The sequence below is a fragment of the Mercenaria mercenaria genome, chromosome 18 (genome assembly GCF_021730395.1).
Source record: "Mercenaria mercenaria strain notata chromosome 18, MADL_Memer_1, whole genome shotgun sequence".
Lineage (NCBI taxonomy): Eukaryota > Metazoa > Mollusca > Bivalvia > Venerida > Veneridae > Mercenaria > Mercenaria mercenaria.
Window position 1 is genome coordinate 55643148 of NC_069378.1, and position 13932 is coordinate 55657079.

Sequence of the window (13932 nt, forward strand, 5' to 3'; positions counted from 1 at the left end):
GGCAAGTGAATTCGAATTATTTAACGTATTTATCATCGATTTGACAGTACTAAAACTGTACATTGGGTACGGATAGATATATTTCCCTATGAATATAAATATAAGGCAAATATATTAACATTCAAAAGAGAGGCTAAATAAGGGGATATTTTTTATTTTGCTTGTATTGCAACATTTTATTTTAGTCCCTGTAATACATACTAAATATATAAAACATAGTTTATATGTTTTTCAAGGCAATAAATGAATTCAAACTAAAATATACCATCATCCTAATCCTTTCTATATAACAAAAGAAAAAGGAATATGTACTAGATATATTATTGTATTCATTATTGCTAGTTTATACCGTATTTAACGATACAAAGTTATTTTTTGATTCAGATTTCAAGATTTAGAATTACCCATAGTCTAAATTCCGCTTTCTTGTCGTATGAGACTTTTGTACGGTTTGAACCAACGAACTACGTATTGAGCTGGAAGCACCTTTGCCAATAGAACCCTCTTCCACTGAACCCCTCCATAGAGCCCTATGTTAATAATTATACACGTTTCTAAAGTGCAGTGATTTCCTGCAGATTCCCAAAGTACGCACATAGTTACATATAAAAATATGATAGAGACGAATATAACTATAACACAAACATAAAAGGAAGCCATGCCAAATAGAAATATGTATATCTTTGAAAGTAAAGATTAATCGATTAGTTTATAAACAAGTCTCCTTAAAATAACTGATATCTCCTAAACATAACTTAGCTACACTTATCCTAAATAAACCTTTTGCACAAATAAGGAAATTGTGTATTTTTATCTTAGATTCCAAATCGGCCTATATAGTAATATCATGTCTCTAATAAGAAATTATCATGCAGAGTATTGTACATGTGGACCAGAGTTAAGTATAATATTCTACATCTCTGTATAGCCGACGGAGCCCATTCAACATGGAAATGACTATTGCAGACCATCCTAGTTATATCATAACTGATATGTGCTCTTTGTCCAATGAAGTGTTAAAAATACCACCCAGTAGTGCTGTTTTAAGGTCTAGAATAATTGCTTGTTCAGGGTAACGCCCAAAGATTTAGTTGGATGAAAATTAGGCTTCCTGCCACTTTTATAGAGCAAATTTTTTAACATTATATGCCAGACAGGGAAGTATCTGGATGTTTTTGAATTGTACACCAGATATGAGCAGCATAGCTATGAACCAAGCAGATATGCCGCAAGTGTTAGGTAGGTGAGGGAGGGGGTCTCTTTTGGCGGATTGTTTTTTTTTGGGGCTTCCCCTTGAAAATGTTGAAAAGTTTTTGGCATATATCTATTTTGCAGATTTTCCTTTAAATACTTGAGTTATCTGGCTATATTTCAGTGTTAATATATTTTGTTTGTCACATTTGTACTACATATTACAAAGATAATCATTTAGATCCATAGTTTATCACACCGCTCATGCTTACTGGCAGGGATCGTGACAGTGTCTGAAATTGCAACTGTAGCAGCTCCAGATATTTTGAGGAGTATAACCATTTTTAGTATAGAGTCCTATATAACTTTATCCTTGAAAGCGGGCATTACAATAGCTTGATCGCTCTTGCACGATACTTGGCCCGTACTAGTATTCATAAATAATTATATCTAAGATTTTTAAAATGTTTAATATCTATTTCGCAGATTTTCCTTTAATTACTTCGATACAAAGATAAATTACAAAATGAATTATGCCAGACTTAGAATGTTGAAAGATCGGAGTTCTGTGAACTGCTCTATAAAATACAGTCGACGACACAACTTTAAATCAACAGTTACAGTAGATATTTAGTGATGTTCAAAATATTTGCGTCACTGAAACACTATGTCATGATATATTTTACTGTGGAACTGCCAAGACCAGTTCAGGCATATTGTGTATCTCCAAAGGGACCTAACATTGTATTTTATTTTTTTTGTTGGGTTTCACGTCGCACTGACACTATTGTAGGTTATTTGGCGACTTTTCACCTTTGATGGTGGAGGAAAACTCCTAGTGCCCCTCCGTGCATTATAACATCTTGAGCGGGCACCTGAGAAGAACCAACGACCTTCGCAAGTCAGCTGGATGGCTGAATTCGATGCGCCGAGTGAGACTCGAACCCCAATCAATGAGGGGCCACGGAGGCCCTTACCTAACAATGTGTTTGTTAGGTTAACTGCATCTAAACTCTAGTCCTAAATGCTACACATGTAAACAAATCGCATATTCGATCCGTGTGCAAACCTGTTGTTATCATTGTTTTTTTTTATTTGTTTATTGATATCTTTCGTTGCATAGGCAAACCTCACACATTAAGGATATACTAGTGTTTTTGTTGTTATCGTTTTTGAAATCTTCGTCAATATCTAATTAAATGCATGACTTCTGCATCCGCATTTTGACATGCGTTTGATAAATGCATCTACCAACAAATTGCAAATTTTTTAAGTTTTCTCACGCGAAATGTAGTTTTCTTTCTAGTTTACGTAAATAACATCCAATACTGACAAAACGCAAATTAAAACTGCGCAAATTTCTAAAGGCATTTCGATATCCAAATATAATGAACATAGATTGATAGATTTATATGAATTGCAACTATTAGAAATCTTTAATATCACGTCAAGGATGACTTTCTTCTTACTTGAGACATCGGCTGAATATGTTTATTTTCCGGCTGCTGCTCTCTTGATTTACCTATAAAACACATGTCATTTGAAACTTGAACAGTAGAGTGAGGCGGGTGCCCTATTTTTGTGCAAACAAATTTTCCGACATGCCCAAATTGAGTACACCAAGGTTCAATGGACAAACATAGTGTTGTGTTGGTATCTTTGTAGGAAACGAACGTTCGGTCGTGGCCGTAGAAACTTGCATGCACAACAGATTTGCTGGGTAATTGTTCATAATTCCAGTCGGATCTAATATACCTTTGAGATATGGTCTGTAGCTTGTATCCGCTCGTATCTCTGCATGTTCGAAACTCCGCACGAGGTGTCTATTTTTTAATAAGAGTAAGCCATCAAGCTGGCTTTGTGAACAATTCATGGCTTTATCAAGGTACCAGTTCATGGCTAAAGTTATGTCCGAAGGAGGCACCTTGGTCTTCCTCCCAACATTAAACCCCTGTTAAAAGCTTGATAATTACTTTTATTGATAATCTTATACTATTTTTTAAACGTTTCCTAGTTTATCTGCATATTTTCCATGGCATTAGTACACTTGCTTCACTTTCAAAAAAGAATGTATGCTATTCAAATCATCAAAAAAATTACGCAATATTAAATCATTTGATGTAACTTGCAACAGTCATGTCATACCTGCAAGAGAATCTGTTACTTATCTTGGTTTTACTATTGATAAGTTCTTAACATGTGAGGCATTTGTTAATAGCATTATTTAAAAGGTCAACTCTCGAGTAAAATTTTGTACAGAAATTGCCAGTACTTTAGTCAAAAAACGAAAATGACCTTAGCGTCTGCCCTTGTCCAATGCCATTTAGATTATTCTTGTTCATCTTGGTATTCCGGTCTAAATAAGAAACTGAAATTAAAACTACAAACTTCACAAAACAGAATACATCTAACTAGATTTGTTTTAAACTTACCTACTAGAACCAGTATTAATTATGATGTTTTAGAAAATATCAATATCCTCAAAGTATGTGACAGAGCGAAGCAACTCCGTCTGAATCATGCATTCAATATTTTTCACGATAAATGCCCAAACTATTTGAAACAAAACTTTACTAAAGTATCTGAGATACATACAAAGACAAGATTTAGTAAAAACAATTTTGTAGTTCCTAAAATCTCATCCTTTGAGTCAAGGACATTCTTTTGTCAGGCAATTTCAGATTGGAATGCTCTGCCAAGCAGCCTAAAAGATATAAAAAATAAGTCAAGTTTTAAATCTGCTTTAAAAGCACATCTGTTTAAAGAAGGTAAATTACTTGAGGAAAGCCAAGCTATAAGATATTAATATTTAGTTTTTTAAATTCAGTTGTTATTTAAACTTTATTTGTTATTACTGAGGTACTCACTAAAATAATTCTCTTTAGTACTTCCTTTTTAGCTCACCTGAGCAATGCTCAGGTGAGTTTTTCTGATCACTCGATGTCCGGCTGTCGTCTGTCTGTCTGTCGTCTGTCCGTCAACATTTAGCTTGTGTATGCGATAGAGGCTGTATTTTTCAACTGATCTTCATGAAATTTGGTCAGAATGATAACCTCGATAAGATCTAGGTCGAGTTTGAAAATGGGTCATCTGAGGTCAAAAACTAGGTCACTAGGTCAAATCAAAGAAAAACCTTGTGTATGCGATAGAGGCTGTATTTTTCAATTAATCTTCATGAATTTTGGTCAGAATGATTATCTTGATGAAGTCTAGGCCGAGTTTGAAAATGGGTCATCTGGGATCAAAAACTAGGTCACTAGGTCAAATCAAAGAAAAACCTTGTGTATGCGATAGAGGCTGTATTTTTCAATTAATCTTCATGAATTTTGGTCAGAATGATAGCCTTGATAAAAAAACTAGGCCAAGCTCAAAAATGGGTCATCTGGAATCAAAAACTAGGTCACTAGGTCAAATCAAAGAAAAACCTTGTGTATGCGATATAGGCTGTATTCTTCAATTAATCTTCATGAATTTTGGTCAGAATGATTGCCTTGATGAAATCTAGGTCAAGTTGAAATATGGGTCATTTTGTGTCAAAAAGTAGGTCATTAGGTTAAATCAAAGAAAAACCTTGTGTATGCGATAGAGGCTATATTTTTCAATTGATCTTCATGAAATTTGGTCAGAATGATTGTCTTGATGAAATCTATGTTAAGTTTGAATATGGGTCATCTTAGGTCAAAAATTAGGTCACTAGGTCAAATCAAAGAAAAATAGAGGCTGTATTTTTCAATTAATCTTTATGAAATTGGTCAGAATGATTGTCTTGATAAAATCTAGATTGAGTTTGATTATTGGTCATCTGAGCTCAAAAACTAGGTCACTAGGTCAAATCAAAGAAAAACCTTGTATATACAATAGAGGCTGTATTTTTCAATTGATCTTCATGAAATTTAGTCAGAATGATTGCCTTGATAAAATCTAGGTCAAGTTTGCATATGGGTCATCTGAAGTCAAAAACTAGGTCACTAGGTCAAATCAAAGGAAAACCTTGTTTATGCGATGGAGGCTGTTTGTTTTTTTCAATTCATCTTCCTGGAAGTAACTCAGAATGATTGCCCTGATGAAATCTAGGTAGAATTTGAATATGGGTCATCTGTAGTCAAAAACTAGGTCACTAGGTCAAATCAAAGAAAAACCTCGTGTATGTGATAGAGGCTGTATTTTTCAACTGATTTTCATGAAATTTTGTCAGAATGATAGCCTTGATAAAATTAGGTCAAGTTCGAATATGGGTCATCAGGGGTCAAAAGGTAGGTCACTAGGTCAAATCAAAGGAAAACCTTGTGTATGCGATGGAGGCTGTTTGTTTTTTTTCAATTGATCTTCCTGAAAGTAACCCAGAATGATTGCCTTGATAAAAGCTAGGTAGAATTTGAATATGGGTCATCTGTAGTCAAAAACTAGGTCACTAGGTCAAATCAAAGAAAAACCTTGTGTATGCGATAGAGGCTGTTTTTTTCAAATTGATCTTCATGAAATTTGGTCAGAATGATAGCCTTGATGAAATCTAGGTCAAGTTGAAATATGGGTCATCTGGGGTAAAAAACTAGGTCACTAGGTCAAATCAAAGGAAATACTTGTTTTTGCTCCAATTTTAATGATAATTGGTCAGAATATTTTTTCCATGAAATCACTAGGTCAGTCATGTTTACACTGTTATGGTGTGTTTCTCAGGTGAGCGACCTAGGGCCATCTTGGCCCTCTTGTTATTTTATTCTTCTTTCGTGTATTAGTTTTTCATTGATGTTTTTTTTTTCTTTTTACTTAACATATAACTAAATCGAAGCCGTAATGAGTCGAGGACCCCATTGGAAATAAGTGCTCTTTAAGCTACTTTCATGGGTTATCCTTGGTATAAGATCAGTGGAGAATAATTTAGGAAGCACGACTAAACTTGAAATAACTTTTTTATGATTTTTATTATTATTAAATCATTGTCTTTTTTATACCTTTTATAAAACTATCTATTCGTATTTTTTATCTATGTTTAAGCAATATTATGTGAATGTAAGTCACATGTTAGTTTTAGAATTTGTTCGCTTAGTTTTAAATATCTTACAAAGCTTATCTTACTTAATGCGATATTTGTAATTTTAAATTATATATATGATCTTATACCTGAATAAATCTATCTATCTATCTATTTCATTGCTCGAATGTTTCTACTTAAGTTTGTCACTTTGGTTCTTGTAGGACGTATCTATCAGAAATCCCTTCTATAGAAAAGTTAACCAAGAAATGCGTAATATACACATATGTAATCAAGATCATATGACATGGTTGTATTAATCTTTTTAAATTTAGTTAAACATACACGATATTTAACATAATTCATATATATCATCGACAAACGTTGTTATGTCCGTAATCACTATTCGAGGCCATGTTTGGAGAAAGACATTAAGACATGAAAATAAGAAAAAAATAGTCGGCCTTCTTTATTCTGCATAAACATTTACATTTCAAATGGTTGCAGCACACAGCAAGGCCCATTTTAAATGTCTGTAACTTACATTTTCTTGAAGAATATTGTCAGAGCTGAAACAAAATAAAAAATGGGGGTCGTGTTTTTCAGTAAAAAAACAACAAAAAACAAAAAAACAAGAAAAAACAAAAAAAAAAAAAAAAAAAAAAAACAAAAAACAAAACTGCAAAATCAGCTAAATTGATTCCCAAAATTGTAGTAGTGGTGTATGACCTATGTTTCTATGATAAATTCTGTCATGCTATCATTGAATTATAAAAATGCCTCTTAAATGTCAAGGAAAGATTTGTTTGTGATTTCAGTAAAGTAATTGCAAAGAAAGAAAGGAAAATAGCTCTACAAAGCGAAAAAGGGGTACAATATATATATATTTTTGCGCCAGTTTCCTATTTAGTGTTTGTATACATTAATTTGGACCTTTATATTGCTTTATCCTGTGGATTCTGGATGGACAAGTAATAACACTTCAGTTCCATTATGGTGTACAGTTTATAGAATCAATTAATGACAGTGCAATAACACAGTCATGTATAGGGAAAGTAAATTTGCCAAGCAAATGTATAAGAGAAACACTGGTTTTTAGATATCTATTGAAGTGGTGCAAATATCAGTTTCTTTTATTTTATGGGTTTTAGATGAGTAATTTGATTTGAAAACATGATTATGTCATATATTAGTACCGTAATATAACAGACTAAAGACTACGGTATTTAATTTTGATGCTCCTTACAAATATACAAAATGATTTGTTGAGAGGCTTCTCTTTTTAAAATAAATCTATTGCCCTAATAATTACATGTATAACAGTTTATACTTCAAATTAAACCAAATACAGCGTTACTATTTTCAAATGGATGTTAGAATGAAACTAGTACAGAACAGGATTAAAAATTGAATATTCAAAAATTGTGAAGCGGATTATTTATGTATATTAAGTAAATTATACATGTATAAGATACCTCATGGACCTCAGAATGTAAATATCTTTTACCTTTTGATATCTTAGGCCACACCAAACTGATTACCTGTTCGTCGGATTTTCCGCACCAATTTGACGGGAAAAGAAAAAAATATTTTATTTTTTTTGACCGCCAGCACCTGGCGTATTTTTTTTGCGCTGGGTCGAAATCAGTAGGAACGAAAAAAGGGAATTCCGAAGTTTAAACGCAAGTTGCTTGTAATTTAACGGAACATCGGAAGAACATTTTCTCTGACACAGACACCGATTTGACTACTAGTCTCCCTACCACATAGAAGGAGTACCTACCCAGGCAGTATCAGTTTATTCGATTAAATTATTGTAATATTCGATCGGTAAATGTGGTTACATCAGGTTTTACAGGTTTTACGAAACAGCAGACAGAAGACCAAAGCGCAGGGTAACCATAGGAAAAGAACGCTCGGTGCGTTTTAATCGTGCTAAATATAAGTTTGTCACTGAGCATGAAGAATACTTTAAACATTATAAAAGCTCCATCAAAGTTGTGGCAACGTGCTAGTTTCCCTCTTCCACTTAAGACGTTTAAGCTCTCTTCATCTGCTGGCAAGGTTATACTGGTGGTTTATTTTGCGGGTGTTGGCAGGGATTTACGTGAGACAATACTGGCCCATGTAATGCCAAAAGGTCAAACTGTGACTGCTAAATACTACTAAAAAGCAATTTAAAAAAAACAAAAGAGAAACTGTTAAAAATGAGAAAGGTGAGCACCAGGCTAGTCCAGGAAAATGTTCCCCTTACATACTGCTTCATCTAATGTAGAACTTATAACTCCTTCATATGGCTATAGTTTTCCAACCCTCCGTACAGCTTAGACCTTGTCCATTTGGCTTTTATTTGTTTCCAGAGCTGTGAGACCAGGTTGGCTTTGATTTCAGCTGTAAATCGGTTACTCAGTAGTAGGTCTACTTAAAGCTTTGCAGAGGAGGGGAAGGAAGATAGCAAAAGCGTATGGACGTAGGTGAGGAATACTTTGAAAAAGGAATAAAAATGAAGTTTCGAAAATATCAAAGTGAAGCAAAGAGTCCAGATATTTTCCGAACGCCCCTTATATAGCCAGCTTTCGTACAAAGATTTGTATAGGTATATAGATTCTAGATTACAGAAGCATATCAGCTGGAGCCGGATCAAGGACTTGTAAGTGACCATTATCTATTGTTTATTACGTTGTGCATAAAGAGGTGCTAGATTTGTATTAGTAACTGAAATGAAATATGGTTCTTCTCTGATATCCCAAAGTAATCTAAAATGTACCTTCAATGACAACGGCGCTGTAAATGCACGTCTTTTCTCTGTGGTTCCTGTACAGATATTTGCGCGTATTTCCATTACTGACAAAATGAATTTCTTTATATATTATTCAGTTGAAATGCTTTTCTATACATGAAACCTTGAAAAGTTTCATATGTTTGAATAATTATCAGGTAGTGATAGAAACAAACTATAAGCTTATTTGTAGTCAAATAAATAAACTTTCAAGCTGTAAGTACGGCTGCCTTAATACTATTGTAACTGTTTGGCCTTTTCTCCGTTTTATATATTTTATGAAAGATAATTGTAAGACTCATGTTTTATTTTATGCTTACTTATGAAATACTATATTCTATCAGTTAAATATTTTCATATCTCACCACTCACACTGTGAAAATATGAAACTGATATTTTCACACTGTGAGAGATATAGATCCGCCCCCAACCCTTTATACCTTGTGTATGAATTTCAAATTATTTGCTTAAAACAGGATGAAAATTGTAGTCGCACTTTGTTCCTTATAGTATATTTCTCGATTCAAATTATTTTTTTAATGAGAATTTCATAACGTTATGCGGAAAAAATAAAGTGAAATGGAACTTTATGTTGCGTGCGTCTTTATAACGTCACAACACGTCTGGCGTCATGTCTGTTTACACGCGTCTGTTTCCCGCGCTGAGATTAAAAAGGGTTGCAAAATGCACATCTCAACGTAATTGAGCATAAAATAAAAAGAAAATTTGTTAGATTTTCGTGAATATATTTGAAATTTTCTCACTTTATTCCATATTCACTCAAAACAAACAAATATCCTCTATGTATTTTGTTTAACACTGTTATAACTGCTTAAGATCATGAAATATCACGCTTCGTAAATCTTACTTCTGCTGTCTCTCCTGTAAAAAATGTATTTTCTTACTCCTCTTTTTCTTATTTTTATTTTTACCCATTTCAAGGGTTTCTTACATATTTCTTAAAAAATGGACTGAAGTTTGGCACAAGTGCCCATCTTCACGAACCCAAACCCACTAAACGATGTTTTTCCTCAGTTTAAACATCATACAGAGGATCACCGCAAAGTGTAAATGTGCATGACATATTTTGTTCTGGGTTGTATGAGTGGTTTCATTGGGGCACCCATGGATCCATGTCCCATCAAGTTTATGGAGAAAACTACTTGAATAAGGGATACTGTGAAATCAGAAATATTCTTGGGGGATTAATTTTTGTGGAATTTGTTGTTAAGTCAAACACGAAATTTATTCCCATCCAACAAGTAAAATTCCCCATTCATTTTATGTTCAAAAGTTGAAATCCACGAATTAATATCCCCCCCACGAAATGGTCGTCTTAGGAAAACCACGGAATTTCATGCCCACGAAATTAAATGATTTTACAGTATGATATCATCGGTTGGAGTGTAAAAGCAGTGATGTGTTGTTTTTTTCTGTGGTGAATAAAGTTGATCTCGCCTAGCATTGTCCGTAAATTCCCCCAAAACATTTTATTATCTATCAAATAGTATAATTTGTTTTATTAAGGAAAATGTCAAATGCAAACCCCTCAACTCTTGCATCATTTTAGTTACACTCCTTCACATTAATTATATCAAAGAATAAATCGTCCTTATATAATGTCTAAAATATCTCTAAATATTATTGACAATGGCAGGGAAAATATATTGTGTTGTAACCAGTTAACATCCGTGTAATTGAATTGTACTTTTTGAAATAAAGCGTCATGTAGTTATACTCGTATCAAGTAAATTATCGTAATTAAGTGAATTAAGTGTGGCAGCATTTCAAATCGGCACGCGTTAAATTCTACCGTGATATTCACTTCCTAGTTTAAAGTTAAGGTAGAATCATTCATTCAAAAGAAAATACATATTTTGTTTGCAAGATTAACATTCATTTTATTCATTTGTGAAAATTCGTATGGATTTTCGTTGCTAAAAGATGTTGTGTACTGGATATATTTCATTTTTCGTTGCTTTTTATATATTCCACAAACAAGGTTGGTGATTAAAACGTATTGCTTTGCCTTGTTGCGGCATTATTTGCACCCTCTTTAAGCTTAAACGTTTTCATTTTAATCTCACGTTTAAATATGGTGGTAAGGGCACAGTGGGGATATTTTATTTCCAGCTTGATTTGAACCTACGACGCTCTGCAGCAGGAATACGCCGTGGTTTGTTGTACTATCAAAACATCACTGAACGTAAATGTACATATAAATGTTTCATTATTTTGTCGCGATCTTGTTCAAACGATCGAAATGTTCACATAACAGTACCATAATTATTATGTAGATAATTTAACCAAATGAGCAGTGTTAGTGATATTTATTGACTACTGTTTATACGTCATAAAACATTTTTCATAGAATTATGCGTCTTACTCAAGGACACTTATTTTCTCGGGTATATTTAATGGCCAGATGGTTAATTCCGCATATTCATATAAAAATATTTAATGATTCATATCATAATCATTTCAGTTTTACTTTTGTCCAGTTGAATCCGCAAATATGTTGTAAAGTTCTTACATTTAGACGGTACCATGCTTTATTTAGGCAAATATGCCATTCCATAATATATAATTTTGAGGGTTTGCAACGTATTGATCAGAACTAATTTATATTTTAATTTTCAAACAGTACCATCAATAGAAAAATACAATCCGAAAATTTTAATCCGTTCTCCATAAATCAGGTTGCTTTGAAAGTAGAGTGCTTTCTTTAAAGAAAAGATAAATTACCCCTCTTATTTCATGTACTAGACATATTCATTATCCAAGTCTTTAATGTTATTTTCTAAGACACCTGCATTTGTTCATTTCAACATATCATCATAACAAACAGAAACTTTCTGACACAGACGAAAGCTACGAAGTCTCAGTTATATGTGAAAGTTCTCAAAATGAAAAAGATGTTTGATGAAGCTCCAAGTTAAGTATTCTGATAATTGCTGATTTCATCTTAAACGTACATATAGTAGGGAGCTAACAGTCATCAGCAATGCAGATCGGACAAAGAACAAATCAAAATTCATGTATTTGGGTTGATGTAATACTATCATGTAATAAATGCGTGTTTTATCGCATAGTTTCTTAGTCTATGTGAATATAAAGGTATCAAAGGTAGTCACTATTTTTTATAATAAATAGGAAAATACATTTTGTTTAAATAAAAAACAAAGATATGAACAATTTGAGTTGACTCCAAAGATGATTTTGATTGTAAGTAACTGTATGTAACTGGCACAAAGGTTATATTTTTATGTCATGAGCAGATATTGAACATGGCTACATATCGCTACATATCGCGTATACAGAATGGATGATCGTATGATATGTGAATTTCTTTTAAATGTATTGGATTGGACCTTAAAGTCAGGACGTTTATATCATAACACATTGACTTTGCATTTTATTTCGGGGCTATTCCATATGTACTTAAAAGTCATAAAATTGTTAGTTTATATGTGACAGACTGTAGAGTATGGAAGAAGACATCTCATATTTTACTGACATGCTCGGTTGAAATAGATAAAACATTCCTTACTTTGACATTGTGGGTGCTAATTAAAACCTTCGTGATTTTTGCTTACCCAACTTACGTTTGCCAATTGAGGATCACACCTGAAGATTGCTAAAAAATGTAACATTCCACTGCTTTTCCATTTTACTCATTTTTACAACGGACAATATATGATATTTGGTATAGAAAGTCAGATTTTTGACTTGACGGTTATGTGCTTTCGCGACTTATATCATCTACCACACTGGTTTGATTAAAAAAACAACATCTTTCTGTTACTTTGATTAACTGAATAAGATAGAATAATTGAATCATGGATCCATTTCCAGAAATTATACAATGGATCCAAATATCATTACAATTTGATTGTTTGCACATATGTGGCATCAAAAGAAAATATTAGATAAAGTTATATAAGAGGAAAACATGTTGTTACTAGTTTTTTTCTCTTTGGTGTTTGTTTTAACTTTTGAAGATTTAACAGCGGAAGTTGTTCATTTTGTTTCCAATTTAGTTTTAGGATCATGCCAATCAAACTGTGCAGAATGCTCTAAAAACAATGATTTAAACAAGTGTGACAGGTGTAATAACGGGCATTGGTTAAACGCGGATGGCTACTGTCAGCCTTGTCCTGATAATTGTGAACAATGTATAAGCGGGTTACAATGTACAAAATGCAAGTTAGCATTCTGGGATATTCGGCTTAACATAATATGTGGCGCTCCTTGTGATGATAACTGTACTGTCAGTGGATGCAATGATACAACAGGGTATTGTTTGGGGTGTCATCCAGGTTTTTATGGGGCTCACTGCGATCGTAGCTGTGATCTTTGTATTAATGAATCGTGCAATCGTCAGCAATGTACTATTGGATGCATTGATGGATATTATGGGAATACAGACGGCAGCGGTTTTAAATGCAAAAAATGTTATGGTCACTGCTTGTCATGCGAAAGTAGGACCAATTGTACAAAGTGTGAAAGTGGCCACTTCTTATATAGCTATGAAAACTCTGATGATATTTTTTGTTCACCGTGCAGTCCGCCATGTGAAGAATGCATAAGCCCTACAGAATGTGTCTGTAAATCGGGAAAATATGGACCTACTTGCAGAAAAGAATGCAATATTTCAAACTGCAAGAGTTGCATCGATGTTGACAGAGTTGTAAATTGTACAGAATGTATAAGCGGATACACATTACGGGACGGAAATTGTATTCCTAGAACAAATCTTTGTTCAAAGTATTGTTCTTATGGTTGTGATGGCAACCAAAATTGTTTCGGTGGTTGTCACGATGGTTGGACAGGTCAGAAGTGTACAAAAAGATGTGCTGACCAATGCAGAAAATGCGACCAGAATGACAGAAAGAACTGTAAAATATGCAAAGGAGATTTCTATACAGCAACATGCACTCTCAATTGTAGTTTACATTGTTTGGCTTTGCCAGGCTTGTCGAAATGCAAT